Below are 22,452 nucleotides of genomic sequence, written 5' to 3' on the forward strand. Positions count from 1 at the left end.
TTCTCCAAGCCGATACTACTGACGGATCTAGTATCCTCACTCTAAATCTTACTTTTACAATCTAGGAGGAACAAGATCAGAGGATCCTTTCATGGCTTCTCTTCACCTTTTCAGAATCCATCATAGCCCAAGTGGTTGGTGAATCATGCACTACATCTAAAGCCCTTTGGTCTACTTTAGAACACACATTCATCTCTCAAGTTGGTCTAATGCAGCTTCGTCTTCAACTTTAGATGGTAAAGAAGGGCGCACTCCCGATGACCGAATATTTAAAAAAAATAAAATCAATCATCGATAGTCTCACTGGTGCTAGGCAAAACATATCTCCACAAGATTTCATCCTTTATGCTTTAGGATGACTCGGTCTTGAATATGAATCTCTCACTATAGAGGTAACCACTCACACTGATCTCATCGCCATCGAAGACCTCCAAGGAATTATTCTTACACATGAGATTCGCTTTGAATCACTCCACTCTAACTTTCAAACTGTTGGATCGAGAAGGATTTCAAAACCATCTCACTTCCAACGATTGCGACTTTCGGTCTCCTTTCCAAGTGATTATAGTGTATAAAATGAAACTACCAATAGATTAAGCTCCCATAATTCTAATGGATATCAAATAAACGGGCCTTCAAGTTCATCGAAATTTTCACACTCCGATCGGGCTTCTACTATAGGGTTAGGGTGTGCTTCTACTAATGGGCCTTTTACTTTGGGTAATGGGACTCATGGGCCCAATAAAAATAAAATATAATGTCAATTGTGTGATCGTTTTTGTTATGCGGTTCATGTTTGTTGATCGGGTCTGTTTTGTAAGATTTGCAACTTTACAGGTCATTCGTTTGAAACTTGCCAACTTCGTCAGAATCAAAAATTCAACGACACACTCTACTATGATGGCTACACCTTCTTTTGTTTATGACTCGTCCTGATATCCCGACTATGGTGCTAGTGACTATCTCACGACGAATCTTGAGAAATTTTAGTATCTCAACTCCATATAATGGTACATAAACTATTAAAATGGGAGACGGTAACCCCTCTTCCTATTTCTAATATTGGGCAATCATTCATTCCATATTTTAATAAAAACCTTCATCTATGTAATATATTACATATCCCATTAATAATCAAAAATCTTTTAAGTGTTTCCAAATTTTTTGTCGATAATAATATCTTTTTTAAATTTCATCCAAATTATTGTATTGTCAAGGATCAGGTCACGAAGAGGGAACTTCTTTGCGACACACTTAAAATGGGCTATATCGCCTAAACTCAATCGTCCACTCATTAATCTCTTATTAGAACTCGTTCATCTGCCAACTCTTAGCATTATCGTCTTGGACACCCTTCATCATCAACATCAATCTTTATTATGTCTTCTTTTCATTTACCTATTATTATCAACAAGAAATTAAGTTTTTGTGAATCTTGTCAATATGGAAAAGAACAAAAAATTCCTTTTCCTGGTTCTCAATCTCGTTGTAAGTCTCCATTAAAATTAATACATTTTGACGTTTAGGGTCTTGCTCCTCTTTTTTCCACTTACAATTTTCGATATTTTTTCCATTTTATCGATGACTACAGTCGCATTACTTGGCTATATCCTATCTATAGAAAATCTGATGTCTTGCCTGCTTTTATTAAATTTAAGACATTTGTTGAAAATTAATTCAACACATCTATCAAAGCTCTAGAATCTGATTGAGGAGGCGAATATAGGAGTCTGAAATATTATCTTGAAATTCATGGAATCCAACACCATCTATGATGTACTTATACAAGTGAACAAAATGGTATTGTTGAATGCAAGATTCTCCACCTTACAAAAATGAGTCTCAATCTTCTTGTTCATGCTTTTATACCTTTATCGTATTGGGATGATGGATTTTTTACAAGTACGTATCTCATTATCGTCTTCCTTCAAATGGTATGCTTCGTCAATCTCCCTTTCAAATTCTTTTTAATCGTCCTTTTAACTATGTATTCCATAAAAAATTTGGATGTTCTTTCTTTCCGCTGACTCGATCATATAACTCTTACAAAATTGATCTTCGAACTCTAAAATATATTTTTCTTAGCTATAGTCTGATAGGATCGACTTTATCGATAGAGACGGGGGTCTGGCTAAGGATGAAGGCTTATGAAAAACGGTTTGAAAGAAATCCTGTTAGGGATTTAATTCGCTTTCTATTCTACGCAAACACTTGTAAACACTTGAAACAGATTCAAGGCGGAATTGTTTACTTGGGTTTGAAGCACAAGATGAAATATGAAAAGATGACAGAAATGAAAGAACACAACAGTTTGTTTATGGATGTTCAGAGAAACTCTCCTACGTCACCCCTTTTTCCAACCACCAGAAGAATTCACTATAATATGATTCGAATCAAATAGAGTTTACACACACTTAGCTCACTATTGAACAAAACACTTTCTGTTCAATTACAAGATGAAGAATATCACTCAGCTAAAGGTGTTTTGATTATAGCTCTCTCATGATTCACACACAGTACAGTCATAAAGCAGCTTCATAGAAATGAATATCCAAAGACTTGAATTCAGTAAGAAAGATGATTGAGTAGTTTCTCTCTCTGCAAAATCAGATTGCTTGTTCGTTGTGTTCGGATGAATTCGTAAGGCAGATTGTCCGTTGTCCATTAAATTTGTTAAATATTGAGCAGAAGCTAACAGTCGAATCTTTTAGAATGATACGTGGCACTCTTCCATTGGAAAGCCTCCATTGTGCACAACAGGTTCTGAGCACAAGGATCGTGGCCGTACATCACTAGTAGTGCACCGAATATTTCATCAGGGATGTACCTGCAAAACAAGTAATGTGAGGAAAATTCTCTTACGTAGCATTCCATGGTTGGTTGCATATAGTTGTTGTACTAATCTTCACTAGAAAGTGGAGCAGGAGTAGAGTACAACTATAGCACGTGGGTAGGTGAAATGCTAGCTTCAAGCATACTACTTAAACCGAGCATTAAACGTATTTCAGTTAGACGGATTTGTAAAATCAGTCTAATGAAATCAAACATCTCCTTCTAATAACCGAGTCTATTAGACCGCCTGGTCTAATAGAATTAGACTACACGTCTAATTACAATAACCGTTAGACTGCACGTCTAACTCCATTGAGTTAGATTGCACGTCTAATTCCGGTTCTACCTCAGACTTGTCTGAAGGAGTTAGACTCACGTCTAACTTTCACTAAATAGACTACACGTCTATCTATCCAATAACCATTAGGCTGCACGTCTAACTCCATTGAGTTAGACTGCACGTCTAATTACGGTTCTACCTCAGATTTGTCTGAAGGAGTTAGACTCACGTCTAACTTTCACTAATTAGATTACACGTCTAATTATCTAATAACCATTAGAGTGCACGTCTATCTCCACTAAGTTAGACTACACGTCTAATTCCGGTTTTACCTCAGACTTGTCTGAAGGAGTTAGACTCACGTCTAACTTTCACTAATTAGACTACACGTCTAATTATCCAATAACAATTAGACTACACGTCTAACTCCATTGAGTTAGACTACACGTCTAATTCCGGTTCTACCTCAGACTTGTATGAAGGAGTTAAACTCACGTCTAACTTTCATTAATTAGACTACACGTCTAATTATCCAATAACCATTAGACTACAAGTCTAACTCCACTGAGTTAGACTGCACGTCTAATTTCGGTTCTACCTCAGACTTGTCTGAAGGAGTTAGACTCACATCTAAATTTCACTAATTAGACTACACGTCTAATTATCCAATAACCATTAGACTACAAGTCTAACTCCACTGAGTTAGACTGCACGTCTAATTCCGGTTCTACCTCAGACTTGTCTGAAGGATTTAGACTCACATCTAAATTTCACTAATTAGACTACACGTCTAATTATCCAATACCCATTAGACTGCACGTCTAACTCCATTGAGTTAGACTGCACGTCTAATTCCGGTTCTACCTCAGACTTGTCTGAAGGAGTTAGACTCACGTCTAACTTTCTATTTATATTAGTTTGCACGTCTAACTCCACTGAGTTAGACTGCACGTCTAATTCCGCACATATTAGATTATCCGTCTAATTGCAAATATATTAGACTACACGTCTAACTCCGATGAGTTAGACTGTACATCTAATTCCGAAATATCTATAAGACCATCTGTCTAATTACAAGTCTATTAGACTACACGTCTAACTCCGGTGAGTTAGATTGTACATCTAATTTCGAATACATTAGACTTACGTCTAATTTTTATAGATTCATTAGACTACACATCTAACTCCGTTGAGTTAGACTGTACGTCTAATTCTATGCATTCATTAGACTACACGTCTAACTCCGATGACTTAGACTGTACGTCAAATTCTATGTATTCATTAGACTACACGTCTAACTCCGATGAGTTAGACTGTACGTCTAATTCTATGCATGTAATTTCCAAAATCGGTCTTATGATCCTCATTAGAACCAAGTCTCATGAAATATTGTTTCAATACACCTGCATCAAAACTCATAAATCATTTCATCATCAAAATCTCAGTGGATAAATTATTTCAACACTCAGTCAAAATAATTTGACCCAACATAGTCCAAATCACAAAGGCTATCGTTTCCTACACCTTCTTTCTGACATAATATATCTCTCATCACATCACTTTTGATGAACAAACATTTCCATTTAAAATTATATTATCAGAATCTACCAATCTTTTTACACCATTAGTCTCTCTAACACCGCAATTTCCTTTTCTTCCACGTTCATCACCTCCAATATCCCCAATTTGAACATCCAAATCCATGAAGTACAATCTTCTCAAACATTTGAACTCTCATCATCATCATCAAACTCCAACCATCCATCTTCACCAACCAACTCGCCAACATCAAACTCCTATCAACCATCATCAACAACTAACTCATCTTAAATCAATCCTTCTACTCTCATACATGAACTTTCCACCGTTATACATGCTCCTGAATGTTCCTCTCATCATATGATCACACGTGCCAAAATTTGTTCCCTTCACAATGCCAACATTGACACCATCTCTACCTCTCCATCCACATGTTTCTCCACCTCCAATAAAGATAATCAATGGCTTTCTGCCATGGAAAATGAATTTAATGCTCTAATTAAAAATAAGACGTGGTCTCTTATTCCTCGATCCTCGTAGAATATTGTGGGTTGCAAATGAGTTTTCAAAATAAAACAAAGAGTCGATGGTTCCATCATAAACAAGAAGAAACTAACTATCTTGAAAAATTCAACCCAGCTATCAAACATACTACCATCCAAACCATCATCTCACTTGCCGTCAATCGTTAATGACCTATTCATCAACTCGATGTTTATAATACCTTTCGACATGGAACTCTACACGAGGAAGTTCTTATGTCTCAACCACCTGAGTTCACTCATCCTGATTATTTTAATCATGTGTGAAAACATCACAAAGCACTCTATGGACTCAAATAAGCTCCCCGTGAATAGTATATTACCTTGAAATATGCTTTTCTTTCCATTAGTTTTCAAGAATCCAAAAATGATTCTTCTTTATTCACTAGTAATGTAGATGATATTATATTCACTAGTAATTATTCCTCTCACATCTCCTCAATCATCTCTCAACTTAACCACATTTCCCCTATTAAAGATTTAGGTCCACTACACTATTTTCTTGGGATTGAAGATCATTTATCTACCTTCGGCATTTTTCTCTCTCAATCAAAATGTATCAATGACATTCTTATCTGAGCAAATATGAATGACGTAAAACCTCTTAATACTCCAATCTCTTATGGATCATCTTTATCTCGCCATGATGGCGACACTCTTCTTGAACCATTTTTGTACCGCAACATTATTGGTGCTCTCCAATACTTGGTTTTTACTCGACTAGAACTAGCATTTGGTTTCAACCTTGCCTGCCAATTCATGCAGTCTCCTACTACCACTCATTGGTCTGCAATAAAAATAATACTCCGCTACCTTTGTCATACTCCTCATCATGGACTCCTCATTCGTCCAACATCTTCTCTCGATATATCTGCATTTTCTAACTCCAACTGGGATGGTTGTACGGATGATCATCGCTCCACAATTGGCTACTGCATATTTTCTTGGTGACAATCTTATCTCTTGGAATTCAAAGAAACAACAAGTTGTTACTCGGTCTAGTACCGAGTTTGAGTATCGAGCTCTAGCTCATGCCACTGCTAAACTCATTTGGCCCCAATCCTTACTATGTGAACTTTGCATCTCCCCACTTCAACCTCCCACTCTATGGTGTGGCAACATTAGTGCTACATTTTTATCGGCCAATATAGTTTTTCATGCTCGTACGAAATATATAGAGATTAATTTTCACTTCGTTCGCGAACATGTTGCTTAGAAATCTATTTTCAACCGATGCATATCTACTGATGATCAAATTGCTGACACCCTTGCCCAACGACTTGCGTCAAACCGATTTGATTTATTACATAATAAATTCACGGTGTGTGCCTCCCCATTTCGTTTGAGGGAAGGTATTAACGACTCTACAATTAAAGAGCAACATACTTAGTCTCTTGGTTTTCATATTTCATCTATTAAGTGTATTTAAAATCTTTACATATTCTAACATTTTAGTTTACTTTATTTTTGTATAAATTCATACTCCTGTAATTGTAATATCACACATAAATATATTATTAATCTACAACAAGTTCTTGTTTATTTCTCTTTTTTAACTCTCCCCATTAAGATTAAAATTATCTTGTCTGTTTAATGAGCTTAAAAGTGAAAACATGAATTGCAATAATTTGGTCACAACCCATATTTTACTCATTGCTCTTTGCCATTATATATATTTATATATTAATTTAGTTATATAAGATGATAGGATCGGTGTAATCGATAGAGACAAGGGTCTGGCTATTGATGATGGCTTTGGATAAACGATTTGATAGAAATCCTGTTAGGGATTTAAATCACTTTCTATTCTTCACAAACTCTTGAAAACTCTTGAACGATTCAAGTGTGGAAACGTTTTGCTCAGGTTTGAAGCTAAGAACCAAAGAATGAGAAGGTGACAGAAAGTAAATAACACAGTAGTTTGTTTATGGATGTTCAGAGCAAACTCTCCTACGTCACCTCTTCTTCCAACCACCGGAAGGATTCACTATACTTTTCTTAGAATCAAATACAGTTACACGACTAGCTCACTGTTGAACAGAACATACTCTGTTCAACTTACAGTATATTGAAGAATATCACTCAGCTAGACCATATGTTACGACTTGTTTCGTAAAGTGTGATTATGGGTTCTTGATCTCAAGAATCGGGTTCTTGATCTCAAGAATTAAGTTCTTGAACTCTAGGACCGGGTGGAAATTCTACAATCCAAGGCAGTGGAAGGTTTTTAATAGAGAATTTGGGGTGAGGGGATAGAAGATTCTAGGGTGAGAAGAGAAATATTGTTGGTCTATACCAAACAGTCCATAATAATAATAATAGACAAATGTGATCGAACTTTATATCTTCATTATTTCATTCATGGGTCCTTGGGGAAGAAAGATCAGCTTTATATAGGTGATGTCTTTCCCCAGAATATTCGGTTACAACAACTACTAGAAAATAATAGAATTCGGTTTGTAAAATAGAAAAGTAAAGGAAAACAAAATATTAAAACAACAAAACAGAAATCTGGCCCATGTGCACAATAGGACCGAGAACAGGTGCCGAGAAAGGTTGTTGGAATTATTCTAGGATCGAGGCCTTGATTTGTAGACCCTAGCACAATACTTTGATTCTAACTCTCTCTTGATAAACACGCAGTAAAGAAAGAAAGTAGTTCTTCAGATTGTTAATTTAGTAGATCTCTCGTATGCGTATTTTTTCAGAGTAACAATGGATCAATTATTCATCCGTTGTCCTTGAGGATCTTTAAATAGAGAGCATGTACATTTGGTCGAATCTTCTATAATGACACGTGGCTAATTTCCATTGGAATTCCTCCATAGTACACAGTAGACTCTAAGCACTAGGATCGTGGCAATACCAATCTGGTTGTGCGCCAAATATTTTTTAGGATATTCCTACAAGAAACAATTAGTGGGAAGAATATTTCTTACATGGCATTAGATGATTGGTTGTAACTGGTTGTCGTACTGATCTACACTAGAAAGTGAAGCAGGAGTAGCATACAACTAGTTGATCATGGGTAGACGGATGCTAGCTTCAAATAACTGCTTAAGTATGGCATTAGACGTTTCTCAATTAGACGCCCACGTCTAATAGCAGGATCCATTAGACCACCTAGTCTAATGGGGTTAGATGACACGTCTAATTACGGATCCCTTCAGACTAATCTGAAGGAGTTAGACTGCACGTTTAACTTTCATCTGTTAGACGACACGTCTAACTACGTATCTGTTAGACTGCACGTCTAACTACGTATCTGTTAAAATGCACGTCTAATTATGTATCCGTTAGACTGCACGTCTAACTATGTCTCTGTTAGACTACATAACTAACTACGTATCTATTAGACTGCACGTCTAACTACGTATCTGTTAGACTACACGTCTAACTATGTATCTATTAGACTACACGTCTAACTACGTATCTGTTAGACTACACGTCTAACTACGTCAGTTAGACTACACCTCTAACTACGTATTTGTTAGACTGCACGTCTAACTACGTCTATTAGACTGCACGTCTAACTACGTATCTGTTAGACTGCACGTCTAACTGCGTATCCGTTAGACTGCACATCTAACTACTTCTGTTAGACTGCACGTCTAACTATGTATGTATTAGACTGTACATCTAACTACATATCTGTTAGACTGCACATCTAACTACGTCTGTTAGACTGTACATCTAACTACGTCTATTAGACTTCATGTCTAACTACGTCTGTTAAACTGCACATCTAACTACGTCTTTTAGACTACACGTCTAACTCAATCCATCTAATGGCCAATCAGTCTAATGAACCTCATTCAGACTTCGTCTAATATAACATAATTCGATACGCCTGCACCAAAAACGATAAGACGACTTAGATTAAGTTTTATACCAACACATAATCAAAGTTATTTTAATGTGTTTTGTTTGAATTATATTTAAAATCATATGTCTGTATTATTTGAATATTAATGGAAGATTTAAAAAAAAGAATAAATTAAATTCATCCTAATTGAAATGGAATATGATAGGATCGGTACTACCAATAGAGACGGGGGTCTGACTATTGATGACAACTTCGAAAAAACGGTTTGATAGAAATCTTGTTAGGGATTACTATCACTTTCTATTATTTGCAAACCTTCACAAACACTTGAAACGATTCAAGTGTGGAATTGTTTATTTGGGTTTGAAGCTTTGAACCAATGAATAATGAAAGACAGAAGGAAAGAACACAGAAAGATGTTTATGGATATTCAGAGCTAACTTTCCTACGTCACACCTTCTTCCACAGCCGGAAGGATTTCACTAAACTTCTTGAATCAAATACAGTTCACTGAATAGCTAACACTTTGTTGAACAGAATAGACTCTGTTCAACTTACAGTATGATTAAGAATATCTCTCAGCTAAAACAGTGTTTTTGATTCTCTCTTGAACTTGAATATGATGTACAATTAGTAAGTGCAAGAGTGATTCGTAATGTGAGCAGAGTAAATTCTGATTCTTCTAGAAGATTTGTCCGTTGTCCTTGAGCAGCTAAATATAATGGAAGGATGCCAATGGTCAAATCTTCTGTATAGACACGTGGCACACGCCCATAGGATGTGCACTTAAAGGACTAAGTACATCAGACTCTGTGCTTCTGGAACGTGGCCGTACTTAACGGTAGTGAAGGAATATTTGCATATGTGACGTTCATTCATTTGATGCAGGTAGCTGGCGTACTGATCTGCAAGAGAAAGTGAAGCAAGAGTAGCGCACAGTTAGTTGATCGTGGGTAGACGTATACTAACTTCAGATGGCTGCTGAAGCGATGCATTACACGTGCTCCATTAGACCACCAAGTCTAATAGAGTGAGACGTCAACGTCTATTAGAGAGATCCATTAGACTACCACGTCTAATGAAATTAGACTGCACCGTCTAACTAAGCATCCCGTTAGACTACCACGTCTAATGGAGTTAGACTACAACGTTTAACCTTAAATCACTTTCATGTCTATTAGACTTGCACGTCTAACTACGTATCTGTTAGACTTGCACGTCTAACTACGTATCTGTTAGACTTGCACATATAACTATGTATCTGTTAGACTGGCACGTCTAACTACCTATCTGTTAGACTAACACGTCTAACTATGTATCTGTTAGAGTGACACGTCTAACTACATATTTGTTAGACTGGCACGTCTAACTACGTATCTGTTAGACTGACACGTCTAACTACTTATCTGTTAGACTGACACGTCTTACTAAGTATCTGTTAGTCTGACACGTCTAACTACGTATGTGTTAGACTGACACGTCTAACTACGTATCTGTTAGACTGACACGTCTAACTACGTCTCTATTAGACTTGCACGTCTAACTACGTATCACGTCTAATTAGCCTGCTTAGACCATGTCTAACTAGCCAAATCTGATGCACCTGCATAAAAATAATTAGACGACTTAACTTTAATCATATCTAAACATCATCAAAGCTTAATTGATTCATATTTAGCACTTTTCTGATAATTAACTTTTTACTTAGTTTTCCAAACAATTTCTTCTAAGTTAATTACTCTTAATTTTTCCTAACAGAATACTATAAACAAAAAACTGAAATAACTTAAATTAAATTACAATTATTATGTTGGCAAATTACAAGATGGATGAAGACTAATCTTATTTTGTTTTGATTAATATTATTTTTTCAATCAGTAATTTTTTTATTATAAATTTAACTACAATAATTAAATTGTAATAAAAAACCTCATTATGAATAAAAATCGCAGTTAATACCTTCAAATTTAGGATGGGATAAAACTGCTGTTAAAAGTCATAACGGTTAACATAGTTAATATCATCAATTTTTACAAAATATATAAAATGGTAATAAATGGCTAAAACTTTTAACTGCAGTTTTATAAATGACATAAATGACCGTTAATAGTAAACTCAACTAATAACAACGATTTATACCGTTAGTGCTTAATACTTTTAAATGCAGTTTTTAAAAGCTTGCATTAATAGAGACTAAATTTAAAAAGTCTTAAAATCAAGTAGAGATTATATATATAAATAAATAAATAAAAGTGTATATATAAATGTTATTTTTTTTATATATTTCATTTATCCCTTTTTGAGCTTAGCGGTAAAAATAGGTGAATATCTAAGGTCCACAGTCTTTGAGGTTTTGGGTTCGAGTCCATCACACGACAAGTTCTGTTCGTATGTTTAAATTGATTGAGTAAATTTGCGAGTTATTTGCTTAATCCGAGAAGATTAGTCGTTCTCTGAAATAGAAGCGGAATTCAAAATTTAAAAAAATATTAGTTTAATTTTTTTTTTAAAAAAAGTTGAAATATGAGATAAAGAAAATAATATTAATAAAGTCAGTTAATAATTATTAATAAATTCATTGAAATTTATTATTAAGGTTTATTAAATGTATATATGAAATTTTGATTATATATCAGATTATTATATAGAATAATATATTGATATAAAAGGTAGAAAACTAACTATTAATGGAAAAATATAAATTTTGACTTCATATTTTATATTATTGTAGGTATGTAAATATGATATAAATCATTATTTTTTCATTTGCATTATTTTTTAAAATTTAATTGGGAATGAAACTGAAAAGATAATATTGTATAATAATTATAAATGTATATTCTCAATTAAATAATGTATCAAAATTATTATTAATATTATATATATAATTTGAATATAATTTTTAGTTATAAAACTTATATTAATGAGACTATTTCGTGTTATATTTCTTTAAATGTGGATAAATTATTTACATATTAATTATTTAAATGTAACCAATATAATAAAATCAAATCTTTAATAAATAATTTAATATCTTTATTAATAGTTATAATTTATTTAAAGGACATGTATTATATATAAATAATATTTTAATATAAATTTATTTTATAAATTAATTAGTGATGAATAGTTTAATACATTTACTTAGAATTAAATAATTTATACTTAACTATGAGAGAAAAATATTAATAAGATTTTTCTATTTTATATTTCTAAATAATTATTTTAAATACATATAATCGACTTTGTGAATAATATATATATATAATATATATATATATTATATATATATATTATATATATATAATATATATATAATATATATATATATATATAATATATATCAAGGAATTAATATGGATAAATTATTTATAAATGTAACTAATATAATGGAGTTAATTTTTTAATAAAATATAATATGACCTAATAAATGTGTACTTTTATTATAAACTTATTTTATAATTTAGTTAGTGATGAATTAGTTCTACTCTAACTAATATAGATCTAATTTACTTATAATTAAATAATTTATATTTAATTTGGACAGAAAAATATTAATTTTAATTATATATAATTATTGATATAATATTTTTAAATAATTATTTTAAATATATATAATCAAATTTTCGCCAGCTATCCCTACATTTTGGGTAGCTAAAACATGGATGCAAAAATAGATACCATTGCTAAAATATGACCACATGAATGCATTACCGTCGCTAAAGGATACTATGTGATTTTTTGTACTAAATATAATAATAACAAGAAAAAAAAACTAAGAGTTATATTGAAATACAAATTTTTAATATAAAAATTCTTACCTATATTTCTAAATAAGCAAACATTACATTTAACAAATTTAAGAAAATATATTTAATCAAATTACAATTCCCATATAAATTAGTAAATATTTAATCTAATTATAATAGTTATTAAGAAATTTTTTTAAGAAGAACATTATTCCTTACATTTTGAAGCTAAAATACTCAAGAACATCTCCAACCATACTTAAGTTATGCACCCCACCAATCTTTTACCTAAACTAATTTTTAACTAATTAACTAGTATAAAAGAAACTCAAATAATTTCTTTCAATCAATTCTTGGATAATTATAAAATTTCTTATATACATATTTCAATGTACCATCACAAAATAAGAAGAATTACAAATCAACTCACCTTCATCACAGTACTCATGTTTCCAAGTTCATATAGACCACGTTTTCCATTATCTACAAAACAATAAATTGTAAGTTTTTCTAAATATTTTAAATAACAGAGTCTTCAATATGTAAGATATATATAAGATGATAAATGTATTATCTTAAAAAAAGAACAAAATAAAGAAGGAATGGTAATTGAAGACAATACTTACATAAATATTTATATTACCAAGGAATAGTAGTCTTATATAAAGACAATACTTGTCAATATATTTATATAACTTCAACCAATTTTTGCAACTAAGAAATTGAGGATATAGGATCAAGTTTAAAAATAAAAATCAAATTATGAAGATATTATTACCGAATAGATACACAAACACATAATTCATTACAGTATTACATACTTTTTCTCCAGAATTATCCAATTATACTAAAACTAAGTAATATATAATAACATCTAGCAAAATTGTGAAAGCGGTAAATATTTATTACTCATTCCTACATAAAATTATAAAGGATTATTCACTAACCTGTCAAGTAAAAAATTAATACGAAATTATGTTATATAGTGCACAAGTGGAGTTAATGCTGATTCCGTCAAGATAGTCATACTCTTCCTTAAAAAAAACATTTGTTCGACTACTCCCGACGCTCAAAGTTCAATAACATTAGTCAAGTCTACTAAAATGAAAACATAATTTGAGAAAAATTAAGGTCAATAATTTTGGACCCAACACAAAAGTAATACCTGAACCGAACACGAAAAAATCAGGTTAGGATCATGTATTTTTTTGTTCGGGTCAAAATCAGGTTACCTGATTAATAAATATGTCAAAATTGGGTTGAACTAAAATGACCCAAAGTAAAAACGATAACCCGTTTATAAATTTCTTTTGTTGAGTTTTAACAATTTTATATTATTCATTCCTATTCACTCACTCATTTTCTTTTGTAAAATTGTTATAAATGAATTTATGATTTAACTTCATTTTTATTTTATGTATATGTCATTTCAATTTGAAATAGAGATGTGAATTAATTATATTAAGTTTGGTTCAAGTTAAGTTAGGTAAATCGGGTGAAATAGGTCAGGTTCGGGTCAATCATAAATTAACAGGTCAGGTTCGGATAAATCACAAATAAATATGTCATGTTTAGTTTACAGATTTTGACCTAAATTACTAAACAAGTCAAGTTCAGGTTAGTATTGTTCACCTGACAACTCGAACCTGCAACCTAAGAGTGACCAAATTGACACCCTAGGAAAAATGTTGAGGATATATGTTTATATATAGAAGACACTAACTAAAACTATTTAAGATGTTATTAAACTATTCAATCATACAAATAAAATAACTAACCTAGACCAAATAATTTTGAACATTATGTTCAAACAAAGTAACAATAAAAATCAACCAAGTGTAATGGTTAAAATAAAAAATATAAAGATTAAGTTGGTTTATTTTAATACATCCTTCGCCCCTGCATTTTTTCTAAGAATACATATTAAACATATCTTCAGGTGAAAAAAAATTTGCTTCAAACTTCAAATATTTATGAGGGAGGTTGTACATGTTTTCTAAACCCTAATAAAGGAATATATAAATTAAGAGATAGTCATCTAAGTTTCATTTCTATGAAAAAACATGTTTGATAGTTTCTAATCAATGAATTACATTTTAATAAAATAGTTTGATAGTATTAAATAATTGTATAAAATAAATTTTAATAATTATATTTAGAAATGTAAATAAGAAAATATAACTATATAGACCAAACCTACTCGTTAATTCTGGGAGAAACCATAAATGTCTTTCTCTCATTGAAAATAGGCTAGAATAATCTCTAGGCATATTTTCAAGAGCTGCAAGATATAACCATATATTACATGCTAGTTTATCATTTAGTTTACAAATAACTTAACAGTTGAATAAATACATAAAATACCCTTGATTCTCTAAATCCTTCTTAGAAGATTCTCCACTAAACTATCACTATACATGGATTCAACGAGATAGAACAATAATCAAGTCAATTCAGAACGTACAACTCTTAATTTTACATTAAATTTGTTAGATAAAATATAAAATTTTTCCAAAATTTTTCTCAAAATTCTCCCAAAATTTTTCAAAAAATTCTTCCAAGTCAGTTTCAAAAAATCCGGCCAAATAAACTCTTAAAAACAACTGGCCTACATTTGCATTCTTACATAGTTTTGAATATTTTAAATAAAATAATCAAAAAGGAAGAAATTGTTAGATAAAATTAGATCGGTTAAATAGAACTTAACAAAAACAAATCTATTGTGCATGAACAGTTAAAGAATTCAACCGTTCAAGTTACTCAACCGGTCAAGTAACTCAACCGGTCAAGTTACTCAACCGGTCAAGCAACCCAACCGAACAAAAACTTGACCGAACAAGAAGATTAGACCGGTCAAATCAGAAGGCCAAAATCATTGAACATTCGGTCAATCTGAAGTTATGGAAAAACCGGAAGTCATCTGGTTAACATAAACAACCGACCAGTACAAATAGATACTTCGAGTATCTGTTAAGGATGATACCGAAGGGACAGACTTTAGTATTGCCATATTCATACAAGTCTGAAGAAAGTATGAAGGCTGTAGAAGATCGTCCGACAAGATCTTTCCACTCCAGGAAAAATCAGAGGCGCAATCCTCCAGGTACAGGCAACTGTCCAACCGACAGTTGCCATACTGAGTAAAAGACAAACATAGCCGGTTTGACGTACATATTGGAAATCAAAACCGCCAGGTCTGAATCACCGAACCTCTGCTTAACCAATCAGATTCAAGGAAATGAAATGTGACCGTTGGCACATTTCACCTATAAAAGAAGGAGCTGAAGAGGAATAAATGCAGCACAAGAAACCAGTCAACAAATTCTACCAACTACAAGCTCTAAGATTTATTGCAAGCTTATATCTCTACAAGGTTTAGGGCCTAAGTGTTTATTTGAAGAGTAATTACAGTTTCGGTTAAAATTGTACGAGTGTTATCGAGCAGAAAATAAGTCTCGATCGGATTGTGTTTGTGTATTCCTTAGTGAATATCCTTCTCACGGTTTCGAGAGGAAGGGGTGACGTAGGAGTTTATCTCCGAACATCCATAAAATTCTGCCTTGTTATTTACTTTCTGCCGGTCTTGTGCTCTAACCGACTCTGCCTAAACCGACTTGCTAAATCCCAAAACCGACCCAGCAATCCCAAACCGACCTCATCTAAATCTGGTTCTGTCCATCCAGTGTGTGTGCTGCTTGAACCTGAAACAAACTACTTCCGCACTTGAACTAGGTTCAAGGGTTTGTGACAGTTTGTGTAGTATTGAAACCCGATGTTAATCTTTAACCGGATTAATCACCAATCTTTGAGTGAGACGCGCTAACCGGCCAGACCCCGGTTCCCTAGCCACGACCTAGATCCTAACAATTGGTATCAGAGCAGTTAGTTTCAATACTCATGCAAGCATGTCGTTTGATAGGCCCCCAATGCTAGAAGGTGACGACTTTGTCAACTGGAAGGCACGCATGCACCTGCATTTAATAACCATGGATGACGAGATGCAGTATCCTGTCTGAAGGACCGATAAAGATTGATAAAGACAGAAAGGACTAGACAGCTGAAGACAGGAGAAGAAACAATCTGGACAACCATGCCAGAAACTGCATCGCTAACGGTTTGGACAGAAATACATTTTGCAAGGTTCGAGATTACAAAACCGCAAAGGAAATATGGGAAGCGGTGATTCAAATTCATGAAGGTAATGAAAGAACCAAGGAAAACAAGATAATGGTGGCTACCCAAAAGTTTGAAAACATCAAGATGAGACCGGGAGAAACAATGAGAGAATACAGTGACCGGTTCACAGGTGTCATAGACGAGCTATCAACTCTTGGAAAGAAGTATGACAACAAGGAAGTCATCATGAAAGCGCTAAGATCCCTTCCAAGTGCATGGGATATAAAAACAATGGTGATGAGGGAATCAAACTGTCTAAGCAAGATGAAGCTACACAATATATTCGAAGATCTTAAGGCATATGAGTTTGAAATGAGATCTAGGACTGAAGATGATGTCTCAACCTCAACTTCAACCAGAGCATTGGTCACATCCACAGAACCGGTTGCTCCTGCACCGATCAGAACCGCTGAACAGTTTACCGAGGATGCCATGGCAATGCTTGCACAAAAATTTGGTCGATTCATGAAGAGAAGCCAACCCACAAACAACAACTATAACTACGGTAATAAATCTAATATTAGATGTTATAACTGCAATTTTTTGGAACATTTCAGGTGGGAATGTAGAAAACTAAGATGGGATGACCGGAAACTGGACGATCAGAATCACCGAAATAACTATCAACAAATCGGTGAAGGAAGTGAAGTTCAGAAAGCACTGATAGCCGATGATGGAGGAAGCTTATGGGCTCACAGTTACAATGATGATGAACTCACATGCCTCATGGCAAACGAGGAACAGGTATTTGACTCTCCCTGTGAAGAATTTACTAAAGATGAGTTATTCAATGCACTAAATTATATGGTAGCAGAGTATAAGAACCTATTAACATTAATACCTACTCAACTCAACTTTAGAACCGGCCCCATAGCACCTATCTTGACCGAACCAAAACCCATTGAACCTGATAAAATTCTGGAAACCGAGATAGCACCTGAAATACCCTCCAAGACCAAACAGCTCAAGGAATAAATCCAAGAGCTGACCGAAGAGGATGAGGCCCGAATCCAGTATCGAATAGCCACATGGAAAAGATTTAGTGAAATGGTGAATAGAATGTGTAACTATAATAGACATCCCAAGTGCATGTTCGGTCTTGGATACAAGAACAACAGATCCAGCAACCGAAACCATTCCGAAAAAATGAGGCTCACAAAGGATAACCTTCCCTTTGTAAGCTTTGTCAAGAGCTCCTTAACCGACGATGAGGAACTAAGTGCCTCATATCCGGAAGACGAACTAATCTATGTAGGTCCAACTGATTTTGAAAAATGGCTTCACCCTGAGAAGAGGAAAGCCAACCGGCCCAAAGGTAAGAAAGCCGAACCACATATGTTAAACCAAAGGACACCTCTAAATAAGGCACCTTTAGGAAAGTAGAAAGACTCAAAACCGAGTGCAGGAAAACTAGCTAGAACCATAATCGGGAAAGTTGTTCGACTTATTAAAGTCTGGATACCTAAGGGACTAATCGCTTGTGGACCCAAGTAAATGTGGGTACCAAATAGTTGTAAATATGTATATTTTATAGGATATGAAGAAACGGCTAGGAAACTCCGAGTGGTACCTGGATAGCGGTTGTTCCAGACACATGACTGGGAACAACAATCTTCTAACCGACATCATAATAGAAACCGGTGTAATGATCACCTTCGGTGACAACTCAATAAACTAAGTCAACCTTCAAGAGTAAAGGACACATTCAATCCAACCGATGCTTAGATCTTCTTCACATGGACTTATTTGGACCGATTAGGGTCGTCAGCCTAGGAGGTATGCTGTATACTATGGTAGTTGTTGATGATTATTCTAGGTATACATGGGTAATATACTTGGCATCCAAACGTGAAACCGCATCAAATTTGATTACACTGCTTAAACGTTTACAAAATGAAAAATCAACACGCATCAACAGCATTATGAGTGATAGAGGAACCGAATTTACAAATAGTACTCTAAATGCATTCCTTGATGAATCCGGTATTAGACACGAGTTGTCTAGTGCTAGGACTCCTCAACAGAACGGCCTGGCTGAGAGAAGAAACCGAACTCTCAAGGAAGCCGCACGGTCCATGATAGCCGATTCGGGTATTGCTCAGAAATTCTGGGCTGAGGCTATCAATACTGCATGTCACACACAAAACCGATCTTTGATTAACAAGTTTCACTACAAAACACCGTATGAAGTATACTTTGATAGGATTCCTAACCTTAAGTATCTTAAGATTTTCGGTTGTAAATGTTACATTCACATGAATGGCAAAACTTACCTATCTACTTTTGATGCAAAATCCGATATTGAGATCATGTTAGGTTACTCAGCAGTTAGTAAAGCTTATAGAGTATACAACACTAGAACTTTAACCGTGGAGGAATCACTTTATGTCGTTTTCAATGAATCGGTTGAAAGCAACACTACATCATCCTTTGATCTACACAACAGATTGGAAAACAATAATATCCACTCTGATAGTGAAGATGAGATTCTGGTTTTCAGACGGTTTGTCCATGACCAAATGGGTAATGATGAAACCAAGCCGGATCAAGCTGTCACATGGCAAGAAGCTGACACCTCGGTTCAAACTGAGGAAATCGGTCAGTCTGACACTATTGTTCAGCCTACCGATATGTCTAGCCTTGATCAAGTAAATGGTGTTTTGGTAGACGCTCCTGAACCGAATCTCAAAAGGAACACAAATCACCCTACTGAGAAAATTATAGGTGATCCTTCAGAACCCGTTCGAACTAGGCGACAAATCCTGGAGGAATACTTTAATTCCGCTTTTATATCCCAGATTGAGCCGAAAAGAGTGGATGAAACATTGTCAGATCCAGAATGGATCTTGGGAATGAAAGAAGAGTTAAACTAGTTTGAGAGTAATAAAGTCTGGTACCTAGTCCCTAGACCGAAAGATCAACCGGTCATTGGAACAAGATGGGTATTTAGAAATAAACTCAATGAAGACGGTTTGGTCACGAGGAACAAAGCCAGATTAGTGGCACAAGGATACAAACTGGAAGAAGGCATTGATTTTGAAGAATCATTTGCCCCCGTAGCTAGGATTGAAGCCATTAGAATTTTTCTGGCTTTCGCTGCTTTCAAAAATTTTAAAGTTTTTCAAATGGATGTCAAAAGTGCATTTTTGAATGGTGAACTACGTGAAGAAGTATATGTTGAACAACCACCCGGTTTCAAAAATGCTGACCTGCCTAATCATGTATACCCCTTAAACAAAGCATTGTACGGTTTAAAGCAAGCTCCTAGAGCTTGGTATGACACACTAACCGCATTTTTGTTAAAACATGATTTCACCATCGGTTCGGTGGACAAAATTCTATTCAAATTTGAGAAAAAGGAACATATCCTACTTGTTCAAATATATGTAGATGATATCATCTTCGGATCAACCGATCCTAAGCTATGTGATAAATTCTCAACCTTGATGACTAACAAATTTGAGATGAGTATGATGGGAGAATTAAGCTTCTTTCTAGGCCTTCAGGTTAAGCAACTAGATAAAGGAACTTTCATCAGTCAACCTAAATACACAAAGGAACATCTAAAGAAATTTGGGATGGATACATTCTCGTCAGACGCTGCTCCAATGAGCTCATCGGTCAAACTGGACAAGGATGATGACGGTCAGGTTGTAGACCTAACAGCTTACCGAGGAATCATCGGCTCTCTCCTATACCTGACAGCAAGTAGACCGGATATACCATTTGCAGTCGGTGTATGTGGAAGATTCCAGGCTAATCCAAAACAGTCTCACTAGACAGCCGCAAAACGAATCTTGAAATACCTAAAGAGAACCCCTGAAGTCGGTCTGTGGTATCCAAATGACTCATCTTTTAACCTCAAAAGTTACTCAGATGCAGATTATGCAGGTTGTAAAGTTGACCGAAAAATACCAGTGGAACATGCCAATTCCTATGAGATCGGCTTGTTTCATGGCACAGTAAGAAACAGACATTGGTTGCCACGTCAACCGCAAAAGCTGAATATCTGGCAGCCGGAAGTTGTTGTTCACAACTTCTATGGATTCAACAACAACTGAAGGATTTCGGTATCACAGCTGAAGAGTCCCCGATATTCTGTGATAACACAAGTGCAATAGCAATCACATACAATCCGGTTCTACATTCTAGAACCAAGCACATCGACATAAGGCATCACTTCATCCGGGAACATGTTATGTTGAAGCATATCCGGCTGGAATACGTATCAACAGAACAACAAGTAGCCGATATCTTCACAAAGCCTCTGCAGGAAGCTAAGTTCTCTCACTTCAGAAACATACTTGGTTTAACCAATCTTAATCAGCTTATCTCTTAGAAATGTCTAAAAGGGAAAATCGGTTCGGACAGACAAAATCGGTAGTTCCTCCTAAATTGTCGGATTCCAAATTCACCAAGGTACCTATTGAAGAACCGCTCTGTCTATCAGTTTGAGTAAACCGACCGGTTACTTAGTGCATGCACCAATTAACCGCATCGGAACGAATGACTGAAAACTGACCGGTTTGGAAATAATGTACTCCGGATTATTTGGCTTCCGAACAAAAATGGAATAATTATCTGTGTTTAGGTTTATCTGTTCTGAAAAGATACCTTTTCAAAGAAAAATGGTCATATCTCAAAAGACATGAAGATATGATATCATTCACTGTGCAGGCCTATGACTCACATTCTAGGTTGTAGACATGCTTATTTCATGCAATTTGCCTTACCCTATGGTCAATAGAGCACTTTAACTGTCACCAACTAGATAATATTATAATCCCTCCACTAATATATAACTTAGGCAAACATCAGACAAAATATTCACAAGTATCAACTTATCCTCTCACTAAGACAAAAATGTCTCAGTTTCTAAACATTCTCCAAGTTGATTTCGACTCATCTCAAAGTACAGAGCGCTATGAAATCTTTAAAATGCTTAAGACACTTGAAGATACCGGTCTAAAACCCTTCCTAGATGACAAACATGTCATCTTTCCTGAAACCGTCCTGGAGTTCTTCTATAACGCTAGGGTTTTCCGTGGTACCCCTCATTTCGACACCCTCATTCAATCTAGGGTCGGAGGGATCGTGTTTGATTTTTCGGAAAGTGACTTCGCCAAATGCTTCGATCTTCCGAAGCAAGGGATCACGGATCTGAACGTCCCGGCGGACTGAAAGCCGAAGTCTCTTTAAGCTTCTCTCGGTCAAACCATCCGGTCAGTGACCACGGTGCTAGGTCATCATTGAGGGCTGAATACCAGGTACTCAATGATATCATCTGTCGTGGCATCCTAGGCAAGGATGTGACCAACACCTACTGTGCTACAAGTTTCAATATGATGGCCGCTATCACAACAGATACGCCGGTCAACTGGTCCAGGGTGTTATTCGATGTGCTGATCTGGATGATCAGCATCCATCAAACCGGCCTTATTCCTCAGATTAGTTGTCTACTCATGGAACTCGGTGTTCCACTTTGTCCGGGTGTAGGACTGAATCAGG

Source organism: Impatiens glandulifera, chromosome 7 (genome assembly GCF_907164915.1).
Source record: "Impatiens glandulifera chromosome 7, dImpGla2.1, whole genome shotgun sequence".
NCBI classification, from domain to species: Eukaryota; Viridiplantae; Streptophyta; class Magnoliopsida; order Ericales; family Balsaminaceae; genus Impatiens; species Impatiens glandulifera.